Source organism: Bos indicus x Bos taurus, chromosome 2 (assembly GCF_003369695.1).
Source record: "Bos indicus x Bos taurus breed Angus x Brahman F1 hybrid chromosome 2, Bos_hybrid_MaternalHap_v2.0, whole genome shotgun sequence".
Classification (NCBI taxonomy): Eukaryota; Metazoa; Chordata; class Mammalia; order Artiodactyla; family Bovidae; genus Bos; species Bos indicus x Bos taurus.
In genome coordinates, this window is record NC_040077.1 from 130,625,679 (window position 1) to 130,643,111 (window position 17,433).

Sequence of the window (17,433 nt, forward strand, 5' to 3'; positions counted from 1 at the left end):
CCTGCCTCAGGGCCTTACTGCTCCTGCGCCTGCACTGCCCCTCCTCCATGTGGTGGTCCATGGCTGACTTCTCTGGGTCATTCATATTTCAAGCTCAGGTGTCACCTGCTCAGACCACATTTCCCTGACCGTTTCTCAGTCTAAATTAGTGCTTTCCCTCCTTGTCACTCAGTCACGTGTCCCTGAATTTATCTCAGTGCTCACTGAAATTGCTTTCCTGGTGGTGGTGGTGGTTGAGTCGATCAGTCGTGTCTAACTCTGGCAACCCAATGGACTGTAGCCCACCAGGCTCCTCTGTCCATGGGATTCTCCAGGCAGAATACTGGAGTGGGCTGCCATTTCCTTCTCCAGGGGATCTTCCTGACCCAGGAATTGAACCCGGGTCTCCTGCATTGCAGACAGATTCTTTACTGACTGAGCTACAAAGGGAATTACTTTGCTTATTTATATCTATCTTGTTGTATGTATTATCCATTGACCCCCCCCCCAACTAAAATTCCATGTCTTATTGTTCTCTGAAGCCCTAGGTGATAGCACAGTGCCTGACATAGAGCAAAAATCCAGGAAAAAAGAACTAATATGTGGCATTGAGCAAATGACCTTCCTTTTTTCTGGGTTTTACTTCTTTATGTGTAAAAAGAAGGGCTTGGACCATTTCAGCCTTTTTTAAAAACTGTAATTAGTGGAACAGTTTTTTTTTTTTCAAAAGGCATCATATACAGAACCGTAATATATGAAACTGAAACTTTTCAGGTCTCAGTTTCCTGATCTGCGAAATGGAATAATGGTAGATCTAACTTTGCAGGTGTATTGTAAAGCATATGTAACTTGATACAAGTGGGGGACTTAGAATAGTGTCTGTCTCTATAGTGCAATGCCCAACGCTTGTCATCATTATTATTTAAACAGATCTTCTGTGTTTCAAGACGTCCCCGCCTCAGACTTTGAGACACCACCTCAGAGTCTAAGGACTCTATGGGAAGGTTAAAACCGTTGGCCTACTGCTCTCTAATGCTCTCCTTTCGAGAGCCGACATTCGACGTCGCCTTGATGCCCTGCTGTGTGTGCTCCAAGGCTAGGCCATGGGAACTCCTTAGGCAGGAGCGGATCTATCATGAAACGCATGAGGCTTGCGCATCAGCACATATTACTTGCATGGGATTATTTCATAATTTCATAAAATTTGCAAAAGTGAGATATTTTAACCACAACCAATTCAGATCACTGTCTCTTTCCACCCCAATCTCCCCCATCACACCTCTCTTCAGATGGCCATGGGCATTTTTGAAACCTGGCTAAAGGAGGTGGCTTTGAACTTGGCTTTGCAGAGGGTATAATTAAGGGTTCTGGCTCCTTCCAGGTGCCGTTTTGTTATTTCTGAACGTCCCAGGACGCCTTCCAGGATCTCCCTCATGCCCTGTGTGCTGTCTGTCCCAGTGCTGTGATATGAAGGTGCAGAACCAGAGGTCATGGCTGTGCCTGCCCTCGTGGTGTGAGGGGACTGAAGGAGAAATAAGGTTTGAATTGTGTGAAGCCAATCTTAAAGCTCACATATGTAAGAAATTTGATAGAGCTTATCTCAAGTTTGACAATAATCCTTAAGAGAATGAATAATCTTACTAATAATAATGAACTGCCAAGTTGAGGGAAAAAGTCTAAATCATTACTAATTAAAAATTTTAAAACTAATTTTAATCAGTCATACTAAAGGGAAGACTGGATTATCTTTCTAGTCCTGTCGTGGAAAATCTCATACAGTGTTGTCATAGAAGGGATAAAAGGATATGCTGCCAAAAAAAGGAAGGGAAACGGTATTGTAGAAGGATGTTAAGCAGTCGATTGATAAAAACGTGCTACTGTGTTGACTTTATATTGCCCACGGTATTTGTCAGCTTTTAAACTTTGAAAGATGTTGGACATGGAAGCAACCCAGATGTCCATCGACAGATGAATGGATAAAGAAGATGTGGTGTGTATATATATATATATATATACACACACATACCATGGAAAACTACTCAGTCATTAAAAAAAAGAACAAAACTGAGTCAGTTGTACTGATGTAGATGAACCTAGAGCCTATTATACAGCGTGAAGTAAGTCAGAAGGAGAAAAACAAATATCATATATTAATGCATCAATATGGAGTCTAGAAAAACGGTACAGATGAAAGTCTTTGCAGGACAGGAATAGAGGCGCAGATGCAGAGAATGGACGTGTAGACAGAGTGTGGGGGAAGGAGAGGGCGGGATGAACTTCGAGAATAGCACTGACATATACACACCGCTGCTGCTGCTAAGTCACTTCAGTCGTGTCCGACTCTGTGAGACCCCAGAGACGATAGCCCACCAGGCTCCCCCGTCCCTGGGATTCTCCAGGCAAGAACACCGGAGTGGGTTGCCATTTCCTTCTCCTACCACGTGTGAAACGGACAACAGGCGGAAAGCTGCTCTGTAGTGCAGGGAGCTCAGCTCAGGGCCCTGTGATGACCTGGAGGGGTGGAATGGGATGGTGGGAGAGAGGCTCAAGAGTGAGAGGAGATATGTATATTTATGGCTGATCCACATTGTTGTACAGCAGAAACTAACACAATATTGAATAGTTGGGGAAACAGTGGAAACAGTGTCAGACTTTATTTTTTGGGGCTCCAAAATCACTGCAGATGGTGATTGCAGCCATGAAATTAAAAGACGCTTGCTCCTTGAAAGGAAAGTTATGACCAACCTAAACAGCATATGAAAAAGCAGAGACATCACTTTGCCAACAAAGGTCCATCTAGTCAAGGCTATGGTTTTTCCAGTGGTCATGTATGGATGTGAGAGTTGGACTGTAAAGAAAGCTGAGCACTGAAGAATTGATGCTTTTGAACTGTGGTGTTGGAGAAAACCCCTGAGAGTCCCTTGGACTGCAAGGAGATCCAACCAGTCCATCCTAAAGGAGATCAGTCCTGGGTGTTCATTGGAGGGACTGATGTTGAAGCTGAAACTCCAATACTTTGGCCACCTGATGCGGAGAGCTGACTCATTTGAAAAGACCCTGATGCTGGGAAAGGTTGAAGGCAGGAGGAGAAGGAGAAGGGGACGACAGAGGATAAGATGGTTGGATGGCATCACCAACTCAAGGGACATGGGTTTGGGTGGACTCCGGGAGTTGGTGATGCACAGGGAGGCCTGGCGTGCTGCAGTTCATGGGGTTGCAAAGAGTCGCACACAACTGAGCGACTGAACTGAACTGAAAAAAAGCTGTAAAGAAAAAAAAAAAAGATGTGATGTCTACACACACACACACACACACACACACACACACGATTATTCAGCCATAAAAAAGAATGAAATAATATAATTTGCAACAACATGAATGGGCCTAGAGATTATCATACTAAGTGAAGTAAACCAGACAAAGAAAGACAAATATTAGGGACTTCCCTGGTGATCTGGTGGCTAAGACTCTGCGCTCCCAATGCAAAAGGCCCGGGTTCAATCCCTGGTCAAGAAACTAGATCCCACATGCCACAGCTAAGACCTGGCCCAGGCAAATAAATAAATAATTCTTAAAAAAAAAAGACAAATATTATATGATATCACTTATATATGGAAAGACAATACAAATGAACTTATTTACAAAGTAGAAATACTCTCACAGACATAGAAAGCAAACTTGTGGTTATTAAAGGAGAGGGAGGGAAGGGATAAGTTAGAAGTTTGGGATTGAAATATACACACTACTATATATACAAATTAAAGAACCAACAAGGACCCACTGTAGAGCACAGGGAACTATACTCAGTATCTTATAATAACCTGTAGCGGAAGAGATTGTAAAAAAAAAAAAAATACATTTATATAGATGTGCGTAACTGAACTGACTCATTTTGCTGTGCACCCCAAACTAGCACAACATTGTAAGTCAACTATGTTTCAATAAAAACACACGCTGTGTGGCGTGCAGGACCTTCGTTCCTAGACCAGGGGTCAAATCCGTGTCCCCTGGGTTGGAAGCATCAGTATTAACTGCTGGACCGATAGGGAAGTCCTTCAGTAAAAATTTCTTTTTAAGTTGTCAGATTTCGATGGCTGTGAGTAGAGTGGCAAATAACATTTCATCTTTACTGACCGAGAGCCAGGTTAAAGAAGGCAAAGTATCCAGGTTTAGCCAAGCAGGACCCTGTGGGGCTTTCCAAGGACAGACCCCCTCCCACATCCTCCACCTGCCTCTTGTCTGTAGAAAACGTTAACCTCCTGAAACAGAACTGGACCCTGTGGTCCTTGCTCCCTGTGTCCTCAGCCTTCCTTTTGTCATGGAAAAACTTTAGCCAGAGAATAAGTTTAATCAGAGAAGTGAGAAAATGCAGAAAGAGAGGAAAACAGTCAAAGGAGACAAAATAATAGTAATAATGTAGTCATTAAAAAAATAATAATGTAGTCATTAAGCAAAGTCAAGGATCTTTAGTTCCTCCTCAAAGGCTGTAGATAATATTCTGACCATATCCTGTGAGCTGTTTTATAAATACTGAAATTAACTACAGGATGACTAGGCTGTACCTACAACATAAGCTGCCACAATTCCGAGAATTGGCCTCATGGAAACAAACCAACCCCAGAACTGAAGATTTGTTGTTGTTAGTCGCTCAGTCATGTCCAACTCTTTTGCAACCCCATGTACTGCAGCACGCCAGGCTTCCCTGTCCTTCACCATCTCCCGGAGTTTGCTCAACCTCGTGTCCATTGAGTCAGTGATGCCATCCAACAATCTCCGTTACCCTATTCCCCTCCTGCCTTCAATCTTTCCCTGCATCAGGGTCTTTTCCAAAGAGTTGTCTCTTCACATCATGTGGCAAAGTACTGGAGCTTCAGTTTCAGCATCAGACCTTCCAATGAATAGTGCTGATTTCCTTAGGACTGCCTGGTTTGATCTCCTTACAGTCCAAGAGACTCTCAAGAGTCTTCTCCAACACCACAGTTCAAAAGCATCAATTCTTCAGTGCTCAGCCTTCCTTATGGTCCAACTTTCACATTTGTACATGACTACTGGGAACCAGAGATAAAACTGCCAACATCCACTGGATCATAGAAAAAGCAGGAGAATTCCAGAAAAACATCTACTTCTGCTTCATTGACTACGCTAAAGCCTTTGACTGTGTGGATCACAACTGAAGATTAACTGTACCTAAAACAATCAGATGACCCTGGTCAGACCACCGATGACCAATTGCAAGATGACTGTCACAGCTGAGTGTATTATTTCTACCTGTAGCCCCTTCCTTCTGGCTATAACCCTCGACTGTCAGGGGCGGGGGCAGTCGCCTTTGGATAGATGTCCGCCACAATCCGAAATACAGCGAATTTTCCTTTTCACCACCCTGGCCTGTTTATTGGCTTTTGAGCGCCAAGCATCTGGACCCCGCTTTCAGCAACACTCCTAGGCCTTCCCTGAGTTCCAAAGAATAAGTTTAATCAGAGAATTGAGAAAATGCCAAAAGAAAGGAGAACAGTCAAGCAAGACAGAATAAGTTTAGTCATTAAACAAAGTCAGGAAACTTACTTCCCGCTCAAGGGGTATAGATAATAGTCTGAGCCATATCCTTTGAGCTGTTTTTCAGACAGTGAAACCTCCACCAGGTGCAAGAAGTTAACTCTGTGCTGCCCACAAGCTCATAGACCCCAGACCGTGGAACCAGAAGGCTGATGAGATTGACTCCTGATTACCTCACCACCAACCAATCAGAAGAATGTCCACGAGCTGATTACTCACCGCACAACACAGTCCCCTGCCCCACCCCCCACCTTTAAAAGTCGTGAGGGAGTCAGGCCTTTTGCGTACTGGCCACCTGGACTCCTTGCTTGGCACCCTGCAATAAGCGATGTACTGAGACTTCCCCCGGTGGCCAAAACTCTGCTCTTCCACTGCAGGAGGCACAGGCTCAAGCCCTGGTTGGGGAGCTAAAATCCTGCAGGCCATGTGGAGCAGCCAAAAGTAAGTAAACACATCAGCGCTGCACTCTCCTTCACTGCCACCTGGTGTCGGTAGATCAGCTTTACTGCTCGAGGGCAAGTGGATGCCAAGCTGGGTTCAGCGATGCTGGGGCTTGCCCACAGATACTATTCAGTGGGATAGCTGCAAACTTCCATGAAAACCTGGCTCTGTGGATGTTATTGTAACAGACATGCCATTTGGGAAAAGGATGGGCTTCAAGAAGAGAAAGTGGCACCTTTTCTGAACTTGCCTGTGGGCTGTGTCTGCAGACTGGGGACAGGCTGAGCTGTACGCTTGCCCAGGACAAGAGCTGCTTTGCCACTAGCGCCACAGGAAGCCCAAAGAGATGCTTCACCCAGACATTACCCAGAGCGGGACATGTGTGGCAGGAGGTGCCTAGTGTCTGGAGGACCTAGAGGGTCTTCTTCTTGCTGTGGTTTAACCTCTGAAAGACGCTCCTCAAACTTTCGTTCATCCTTCAGAACAAGATGGAGAAAGGCCTCATTGGTAATGAGAAGAGTGAAGATGACTAAGAGTATCTATGCTTCTTCTATTCACAGCAGCCACGACATGGAAACCACCTAAACGTCCATGAACAGACGGATGGATAAAGAAGATGTGGTGTATGTACACAATGGAGTATTACTCAGCCATAAAAGGATGAAATATACCGTCTGCAGCAACACAGATGAACCTAGAGATTATCACGCTAAGCGCAGTCAGAAAGAAAAAGACAAATACCGTATGACATTACCTAGAGATTATCATGCTAAGCGCAGTCAGAAAGAAAAAGACAAATACCGTATGACATTACTTAACACGTGGGATCCAAAATATGACACAAATGAATTCGTCTTGGAAACAGGAGACTCACAGACACAGAGAACAAACTTGTGGTTGCCAGCGGGGACGGGGAGAGGAGAAGGATGGACTGGGAGTCTGGCGTGAGCAGAGGCAAACCATTACATGTAGAATGGACAGACGAGACCCTACTGTAGAGCGCAGGGAGCTGCATTCAATACCTGTGATAAGTCTCAATGGAAAAGAATGGGTGTGTGTATACATATATCTGAATCACTTTGCTGTAGAGCAGAAACTAACACAGCACTCTAAATCAACCACACTTCAACGAAGTAAATTTTAGAAAAATAAAAGCTTATGTATGTAGAGTATTTGTGCTTCCTGACACTGGAAATGTCAGCAGGAAGAACTTTCTTTCAGAGAAAGGGCATTAATAAAAGTGAGGTTTGGTCTAAAGCCCTTTCACCCTAGTTAGCAAAAGATGTGAATGGAACAAGTCTTATGAAAAAGCAAAACTTTTCCTTGGAAGGGTTTTGAGTAGTTGGGGAGTTAGTACCTTTCTCATAAATGCTAAGCCCACTAAGATGCTCTGGGATTTGGGCTTAGAACACTGCATTTTTAGGCTTCAGGGCAGTTCCTGTTTTCCACTGTAGCAGGTAGGAAGGCAGAAAGCACCATCAGAGCGCCAAGTCGCGTTTCACCGCGCACGCAGCTCCGCTGTTTAGTCGCTCTAGTCCGTGACCTCAGCTTTAAAAATGAAGCAAATGGCATTAGGAAAACAGCGCTCGCCCCACAAGACAGAACCTCACAGGACATACAGGAGGGCTTACCACCTGCCCCCAAATTGTAACACATCTGTTATTCAACACATTAATTTTTTCTCATCCTAAATAAATACTTATTTTCAAAACTGGCTTTATAATTTTATATTTTTAAAGAGGGCCCTCAAACTGGCCATACTTCAAGGCCAAAAAACCTGGCCCGTAAGGAGCTCATAGCCTTCTAGGGGCTTCAGATCAAACAAAGAAAATTAAAGAAATTCCAACCTTACCCAGAAAATGAAGCACCATGGGAAGTCAGGAAAGCCTTCCCAGAGAAGGGCATTTGGTTTTTAAATCCAGCTGTGCTGTGTCTTGGTTGCAGCACATGCAGCCTTCGTTGCAGCATGTGGGATCTCAGCTCTCTGACCAGGGACCGAACCCAGGGCCCTGCGTTGGGAGCATGGAGTGTTATCCACTGGACGACCAGGGAAGTCCCCGAGAAGGGCATTTCTGAGTTGGGCCCTAAAGGATGCATAGGCGTTTCCACACAGAAACTGTATGAAATGTAATAACAGTACTTCCTGGTTCCTTGACTGGGCTCTGTGCCTGAAGCATCCCTACCTTTCATGAACTAATGCAGACTTTGTCATATTTCTAGCAATCACTTCTTAAGTGCTTGCAACATGCCAGTCACTGGCTGTGAGCTTGTTCTGTGCTTTATCACACATAATTGTCACAATGAACTTATAAAGAGGGCACTTTTATGAGCCTCATTTAAATGATGAGAAATCTGAGTATAGATAATGGTATTAAACAGCGTTTGCAGATAAAGGGGGTAAAGTATTCCCCCAGGTCCCATCTCCTAGCTGTGTGACCCTTAAGCAAGTGACTTCACCTCTCTGTGCCTCGGTTTTCTCATCTACAAAATGGGGACAAGACTGCAGTATTCTACCAGATTGCTGGGAAGCTTAAATTCAAAGAAGAATGTAAATTCATTTTTCAAATGTCTCTGACTTCTCTGTTAGACTTTGGAGATACTTTAGGGAGCAAAATAAACAAAAACTCTACCCTTAGAGAAGGACAGAGGAGTAAAATATATCCTGTTTTGAATAGTGATAAATATTAAGAAGCAAAAACATAAAGCAAGCCTGGGTGGTGTGAAATGTCAGAGAGATGTTGAAATTTTGATAAGCTAATTCGGGAAGTCCTCACAGAGCAGGGTTTGTTAAGTAAAGGTCTGAAGAGAGCACAGCCATGCAGTTCTCTGAGGAATACACTAGGTAGAGGAAATAGCAGGTGCAAAGGCCCTGAAGCAGAAGCATGCCTGGCACAAGCAGCAACAGTGTGGAGTGAACACAGCACTGGGGAGTGATAGGAAATAAGTCAGACACGCAGGGCCTAGAGGTCGTTGTAAGGCCTTTGGCCTTGTCTCGGATGAGAGCCACTGGTCAAGGGCAGATGCTGCGGGACCAGATAGAAGACTATTTTAATAATAAGTCTAGAAATGATGGTGCCCTGGACTAGGATAGCGGTAGCAAGAAGTAGTCAGATTCTGGACATATTTTGAAGGCACAACCAGTAGGATTTGTGGAAAGACTGGACTTGGGGTGTGAAGAAAAGAAAGAAGTCAAGGAGGGCACCCTGGAATTTAACCTGAGCATCTGGAAGGAGAGAGTTGGCCGTAAGTGGGATGAGGGGCGGTGGGGTGGGGAGGAGCTCAGTTTTGGACCCACTGAAATTGAGATGCTCATTATACGTTCCAGGGGAGAGGAAAAGTGGAGGGTGGTTGTAATTTGGGGAGGAGTCAGCACTTGGATAATGGTAAAGCCGCAAGACAGGGCATAAGAGCCACAGGGTTACTTCTGGGGAATTCAGCTGGTACCCAAGATGCTGGAGAAAACGCCCACTAGAGGGCAGTCAACACCAGGACGAGGATGAAGACACTTGGGCCCCCTAGGAACTGCCCCTGGAAGGCGGCAGGACACCATTCAGCTTACTGTCTGGGGATGGTGGCAACTCACCAAGAAACCAAGTGTTCAGCATCTTAAAACTGAAGCTTTGGTCTCTTCACTACATGTTCAGGTATCTCTCGTGTGCGTGCATGCGTGTGTGCTCTGCTGTCTGACTCACTGTGACCCGATGGACTGTAGCCCGCCAGGCTCCTCCGCCCGTGGAATTTTCCAGGCAAAGAACACTGGAGCAGGTATCTAGAGAAGGGCTATTGTCCCACCCAATCGCCTTGTCTTTATTATGTACAGTGAGTCAGTCAGACTGGATCATCTCCAAGGACTCTGTCCCCTCAGACTTTCTTTGAGTCCTGAATATGGGCTATTATTCCTACATCAAGACAGTCATATCTCATCTTTATTTTTATGCACATCATATTTTTATGCAACTTACAGTTTGATAAGCTGTAAGTTACTAGTAAGTAACTATTCCTTGATGCCAACTCCAAGCCTGGTGCTTTGAATATCTTTACTCTAGAAAAGCCCTGAAGCAGGGATAATCATCTTTTATAGATGAGGAAGCCAAGTCCAGCCAGATTAGAGGCCTTGTTCAAAGTAGCCCCAGAATTTTCCTGGTGGTCAAGTGGTTAAGACTTCTAGCTTCCACTGCAGGGGGTATGGGTCTGATCCATGGTTGGGGAACCACCTGGGAAAAAAAAAAATAGGAAGAAAAATGTAGCCCCAGAAATGAGAGGCAAAGTTACATGCTCATTTTCCAGGGGCTCCAGACCCCATTCTCCTTCTAACATATCATTCCACTTTGACCTTGAGTCCCAAAGTACCTGGTCTTGCCCTAGTTGCTGAGCTAAAGAGGTAAAGGACACACGTCTGCCCTTAAGCAGCTCAGAGCCTAGTAGACACGCAAAACTACACTTCAGCATTATTAGAGACCGGGCCATGGAAACAGAAGCAGAACCGCAGCCTTCTCTTCTGGGGAGAAGCCAGAGAACAGTAAAATTAACAAGTATTAATAAATGAATAAATAATAGTAACTATTAACAACACTATTATTGGGACTTCCCTGGCAGTCCAGGGGTTAAGATTCCATACTTCCAATGCAGGAGGCATGGGTTCAGTCTCTAGTGGGGGAACTAAGATTCCACCTGTTGCACTGTGCAGAAAAAAAAAAAATATATATATATATATATATATACACATATATAATTAATGATAAACTAATCAAGAATCTATTGAATGCTTTCTGTTTTCATGGACTGTTGTCATGTATTGGAACATTTTCTCTTCAAAATACTGCCATGAAGTAGGTAGTATTATCATCCCCATTTTACAGATGGAGAAGTTGAGGCACAGGGATGTTAAATATAACCAGGCAGTGGGGAAGCAGTCTGGCTTCCAGAGGAGGAAGCGTCTGAGCTGAAAGATGAAGCGTGGATGGATCTCGCTGGATGAGGAGAGGGTCAGCAGAGTTCCAGGCAGAAGTGTGCCCAACGTTGAGAAGGCTCGGGAGAGCCCGCTTTTGTAGTTTTACCCGACAGCGCCCCCTTCTGGTTGCAGTGGACCCACTGCCCACACAGGCCGAACATGGTGTTAATCCTCATTTCACAGCCAAAATGGGCAGAGCCAGAGTTTGAACTCCAGGGCTTTCTGACTTCCACATCCATACTCTTTCTATGATAACAATCTTTTTTTTTTTTTTTTTCCTTTTTGCCACACCCTTTGAGGCATGTGGAACTTCCCTGACCAGGGATCAAATCTGTGCCCCCTGCATTGGAAACAAGGAGTCTTAACTACTAGACCACCAGGGAAGTTCTCCATGATAACCATCTTAAGGAAGGTTTATCAACACCGAGTCACGTGGGGAAATAGTTCTTCCCTTTCCACTATCCGTATATTGGCAAAGATTGTTAATACCCCACAATACAAAAGTCAATAATGAAATGAATGAGATCACATGAAATGAGATGAAATAATGAGATCACAGTCATTTTTCCTGAACTAGAGAAAGAAGGCATCATTGGATGAACTGAAGCTCTTACAAGTCATTAGACTAGCCAGATGAAAAGGGAAGACTGACAAGAGAAATGAAGACAAAAGTAAAATAAAATGTAAAAATAAAATGTACAGAAAGTGTAATGAGTTCTTATATAACACACCGGAAGTCCTAGAAAAGATATCAATATATCCAAGAAAATTATGTCTATCATAAATACTAGTAATATCTTTTTTTTGTAATACTGATATCTACATATCACCAGATCACTAAGTCCAATTTGCACTAACTGGACAAGGAAAACAATAGACATTTCAGAAACTATCCCAGGCATGTACACATTGACTAGTATATGCAAGGATTCAAGAATGTTAGATTCTCTTAAACATGACTATATACACCTCATAGAGAGAAAACATAATTTGTTCATAATAACTTGAACAGATAAAAATCATAAAATGTTTAGAATTAACAGGATGATTAGTTGTCCACCATAAAATTATAAAAGGGAGTATCTTGACTGTATTAAAAAGCAGAGACTTCATCAACAAAGTTTATCACTTTATCGACAAAGTTTCTTATAGTCAAAGCTATGGCTTTTCCAGTAGTCACGTACAGATATGAGAGTTGGACCATACATAAGGCTGAGCGCCGAGGAATTGATGCTTTCCAATTATGGTGCTGGAGAAGACACTTGAGAGTCCCTTGGACAGAAAGAAGAACAAACAAGTCAATCCTAAAGGAAATCAACCCTGAATATTCATGGGGAGGACGGATGCTGAAGCTCCAAAACTTTGGCCAACTGATGCAAAGAGCAGACTCACTGGAAAAGACCCTGATGCTGGGAAAGAGTGAGAGCAGGAGGAGAAGGGGACGACAGAGGATGAGATGGCTGGATGGCATCATTGACACAATGGACATGAATTTGAGTAAACTCCGGGAGTTGGTGATGGACAGGGAGACCTGGTGTGCTGCAGTCCATGGGGTCACAAAGAGTTGGACGCGACTGAGCAACTGAACTGAACTGATGCCACAATTTGCAGGATCTTAGTTTCCCAACCAGGAATTGAACCTTCCCACCAGCAGTGAAAGCATCAAGTCGTAACTGCAGGACCACCAGGGAATTTTCTTCAATTCCATTTTTGGCTTGGGATTTTTGCCTTTCTTCCCCACTGAGTCTTGGAAGAATGACCAATGACATTAAAATTTTTCTTGTGCTTTATATATAATTTGTGAGTCTGTACAGGTTTCAAGCCTCCTTCATGTAGTAAAAAGAATCTACTTCTAACCACAACTCTGGAATTAGAACATTAATCCTTAGTCAGACTGATATGTTACATTCATTCATTTTTTCAAGCATTTCCTAAGTACCTACTGTATGCCAGGCACTGTCTTGAGTTGGTAACAGGCAGCTGTAGAGGAGTGATAAGGTCATACGCCTTATGCAACCAGATTGCAGTTGGTTGAAGAGGGAATAGTGTTACCAGAAAACTGGGTTCCCCTTTTGATGTGTGGAGTCAAAAGAAAAAACCAAGGCAGAGAGAGGGAGAAGGAAGGATTTATTACTTGCAACAAGTAAGGGGAACACTGGGGGTCTTTCCCAAAGCAGTGTCTCCCCAAACAGCAAAACTGGGGAATTTTTAAGTGAAATTCAGTTCAGTGACTTAGTCGTGTCCGACTCTTTGTGACCCCATGGACTGTGGCACGCCAAGCTTTCCTGTCCATCACCAACTCCCGGAGTTTACTCAAACTCACATCCATACAGTTGGTGACGCCATCCAATCATCTCATCCTCTGTTGTCCCCTTCTCCTCCTGCCTTCAACCTTGCCCAGAATCAGAGTCTTTTCCAATGTGTTAGTTCTTCACATCTGGTGGCCAAAGTGTTGGACTTTCAGCTTCAGCATCAGTCTTTCCAAAGAATATTCAGGAATGATTTCCTTTAAGATGGACAGGTTGGATCTCCTCACAGTCCAAGGGACTCTCAAGAGTCTTCTCCAACACCACAGTTCAAAAGCATCAGTTCTTCAGCATTCAGGTCTCTTTCTAGTCCAACTCTCACAGCCACACATGACTACTGGAAAAACCATAACTCTGACTATGTTGGCAAAATAATGTCTCTGCTTTTTAATATGCTGTCTAGGTTGGTCCCAACGTTTCTTCCAAGGAGCAAGCATCTTTAAATTTTATGGCCACAGCCACCATCTGCAGTGATTTTGGATCCCCCCCAAATAAAGTCTGTCACTGTTTCCACTGTTTCCATGTCTATTTGCCATGAAGTGATGGGACTGGATGTCATGATCTTCGATTTCCTGAATGTTGAGTTTTAAGCCAAATTTTCCACTCTCTTCTTTCAGTTTCATCATGAGGCTCTTTAGTTCTTCTTTGCCTTCTGCCATAAGGGTGGTGTCATCTGCATATCTGAGGTTATTGATATTTCTCCCGGCAATCTTGATTCCAGTTTGTGCTTCATCCAGCCCAGCATTTTGCATGATGTATTCTGCATATAAGTTAAATAAGCAGGGTGACAGTATATGGCCTTGACATACTCCTTTCCCGGTTTAGAACCAGTCTGTTATTCCATGTCCACTTCTATTTCTTCTTAACCTGAATACAGATTTCTCAGGAAGCAGGTCAGGTGGTCTGGTATTCCCATCTCTTTTAGAATTTTCCACAGTTTGTTGTGATCCACATAGTCAAAGACTTTGGCGTAATCAGTAAACCAGATGTTTTCCTGGAACTCTCTTGCTTTTTCAACGATCCAATGGATGTTGGCAATTTGATCTCTGGTTCCTCTGCCTTTTCTAACTCCAGATTGAACATCTGGAAGTTCACAGTTCACGTACTGTTGAAGTCTGGCTTGGAGAATTTTGAGCATTACTTTGCTAGCATGTGAAATGAGTGCAATTGTGTGGTAGTTTGGACATTTTTGGGCATTGCCTTTTTTTGAGATTGGAATGAAAACTGGCTTTTTCTAGTCCTGTGGCCACTGCTGAGTTTTCCAAATTTGCTGGCATATTGAGTGCAGCACTTTCACAGCATCATCTTTTAGGATTTGAAATAACTCAACTGGAATTCCATCATCTCCACTAGCTTTGTTCATAATGATGCTTCTTAATGCCCACTTGACTTCCCATTCCAGGGTGTCTGGCTCTAGCTGAGTTATATGATATCACACTCTAGGTGTGATAATCACACCATTGTGGTTATCTGGGTCATGAAGATCTTTTTTGTATAGTTCTGTGTATTCTTGCCACTTCTTCTTAATATCTTCTGCTTCTGTTAGGTCCATACCATTTCTGTCCTGTATTGAGCCCATCTTTGCATGAAATGTTCCCTTGGTATCTCTCATTTCTTGAAGAGATCTGTCTTTCCCATTCTGTTGTTCTCCTCTATTTCTTTGCATTGATCACTGAGGAAGGCTTTCTTCTCTCTTTTTGCTATTCTTTGGAACTCTGCATTCAAATGAGCATATCTTTCCTTTTCTCCTTTGCCTTTAGCTTTCTTCTCTTCTCAGCTAAGGGTACATGCATGTTCATGAGGGGGCTTGAGCAGAAGAGAATTCAGCATAGAACTGGGCACAGGTTGACAGAATCCAACTTCAGTTGATTCAAGTCACAAAGGTCAGCAAAGGTCAGCATCATCACTCCTTAGGTTCTGGGATCTCAGCATGTAGCTACTGTCCTCCACCTGGGTGGGGGCCTTAGTTCTAGCAAAACCCAATTATATATATCCCTTGAGGAAGAACTAGGATGCTGCTTCATTGCTAAACTATTGATCTTTCTTGAGTGCTTTTCCTGTGCTCCTGCATTCCCTCACTTTCCTTATGATTATTATTTAGTGGGCTGGATGAAGTACAAACTGGAATCATGATTGCTGGGAGAAATATCAATAACCTCAGATATGCAGATGACATCACGCTTACGGCAGAAAGTGAGGGAGAACTAAAGAGTTCTTGATGAAAGTGAAATAGAGTGAAAAAGTTGGCTTAAAGCTCAACATTCAGAAAGCTAAGATCACAGTATCTGGTCCCATCACTTCATGGCAAATAGACAGGGAAACAGTGGAAACAGTGGCAGACTTTATTTTCTTGGGCTCCAAAATCACTGCAGACGCTGACTGCAGCCATGAAATAAAAAGATGCTTACTCCTTGGAAGAAAAGTTATGACCAACCTAGACAGCATATTAAAAAGCAGAGACATAACTTTGTCAACAAAGATCTGTCTAGTCAAGGCTATGGTTTTTCCAGTAGTCATGTATGGATGTGAGAGTTGGACTATAAAGAAAGCTTAGCACCAAAGAATTGATGCTTTTGAACTGTGGTGTTGGAGAGACTCCTGAGAGTCCCTTGGACTGCAAGGAGATCCAACCAGTCCATCCTAAAGGAAATCAGTCCTGAATATTCATTGGAACGACTGATGCTGAAGCTGAAACTCCAATACTTTGGAAGATGACAAAGTCATCAGCTCTTCTGATGCAAAGCACTGACTCATTTGAAAAGACCCTGATGCTGGGAAAGATTGAAGGCAGGAGGAGAAGGGGATGACAGAGGATGAGATGATTGGATGGCATCACCAACTCCATGGACATGAGTTTGAGTAAAGTCCGGGAGTTGGTGATGGATAGGGAGGCCTGGCGTGCTGCAGTCCATGGGGTTGCAAAGAGTCAGACACGACTGAGCAACTGAACTGACTGACTGACTACTGAGATCCATTCAAGGGCAAGCATTGTGGTCAGGTTTAGATCACAAAATGGCTTAGCCTAAAATGGCTTCACTTATATCAAGGAAGCCACGCTGGTTCTGTTTCTCTGGGAACCCCATACCCTTTCTGCTGTACAACAGGAGACGAAGTCAAGAGAATATAGGTCTGTGCTGTCTGCTATGGTAGCCACTCACCACATGTGGCTTTTGAGAACGTAAATGTGGCAAGTTTCAGATGAGATGAGAAGTGTAAAATGCATACCAAATCTCCAAAATATAGCATGGAAATAATATCACATTAAAGTTTTTAAAAGATTGACTTCATGTGGAAATGTAAACATTTTGGCTGTATTGGGTTAAATATATTATTAAAATTAATTTCACTTGTTTCTTTTTACTTTTTTAGATGTGGCTACTAGGAAATTTAAAACTGCATATGTGACCCATATTTATATTTGACAGTGTTTGGGTAGATAATTATTTTAATAATTTTGTGAAAGGAGCCAAGAAATCAGAAGGAAAATTAAGAGGAATTTAACATAGCTGACCATTCCCATCTCCTTGAAACTTTCCTCCCTAAGCTTGAGGTGTTCAATTCTTCTGATTCTCCTTATATCTAACAATTGTTCTTCTGGACCTTCTTCCTGGGGTCCTCCCCGTTCCCAAAACATCACGTGAAAGAGAAGCCCTGTGGCTGTGCAGGGGAAGAAAGCTCCAGATGAAAGGAGCAGGAGTCTGCTTGCTCTGGAACTGGGAGAGAGTGCTGTTGGAACAAAGCTGCAGGAAGGGACAGTGGTGGGAAAGGAGCTCTGGGCAATACGGGGCAGGAGGCCCTTTGTCACTGACACTGAATGAAGTGGTGAGTTTTGGGAGGTTTTTGAACAGAGGAATGTTCATCTGGTTTCCATGCTAAGCCAAGATCAGACCATAAAGCGGTGTTGGGGAGGGGAAAATTTCCCCCCCACCCCATCGTGAGTTCCTGTGGCTGGACTACTAATAAAAATGGACTATATAATAAAAAATACACAAGACAGTTTAAAAAGAGAAAAAGAAACTAATTTTCATTTACGTGCGTGGGAGGACTGCAGAAATGGGACCGAAGAAATGGCCAAAGCAGGCAGCTTTTAGTTTTTAGACAAAGAAATAATACATTTGTAAGAAACTGACAGGATGAAGAAACTAAGGGTTTGGATGTCCAATTGGTGAAGAATCTAAACAGAGAGTGGGGGCTCCCCTGGTG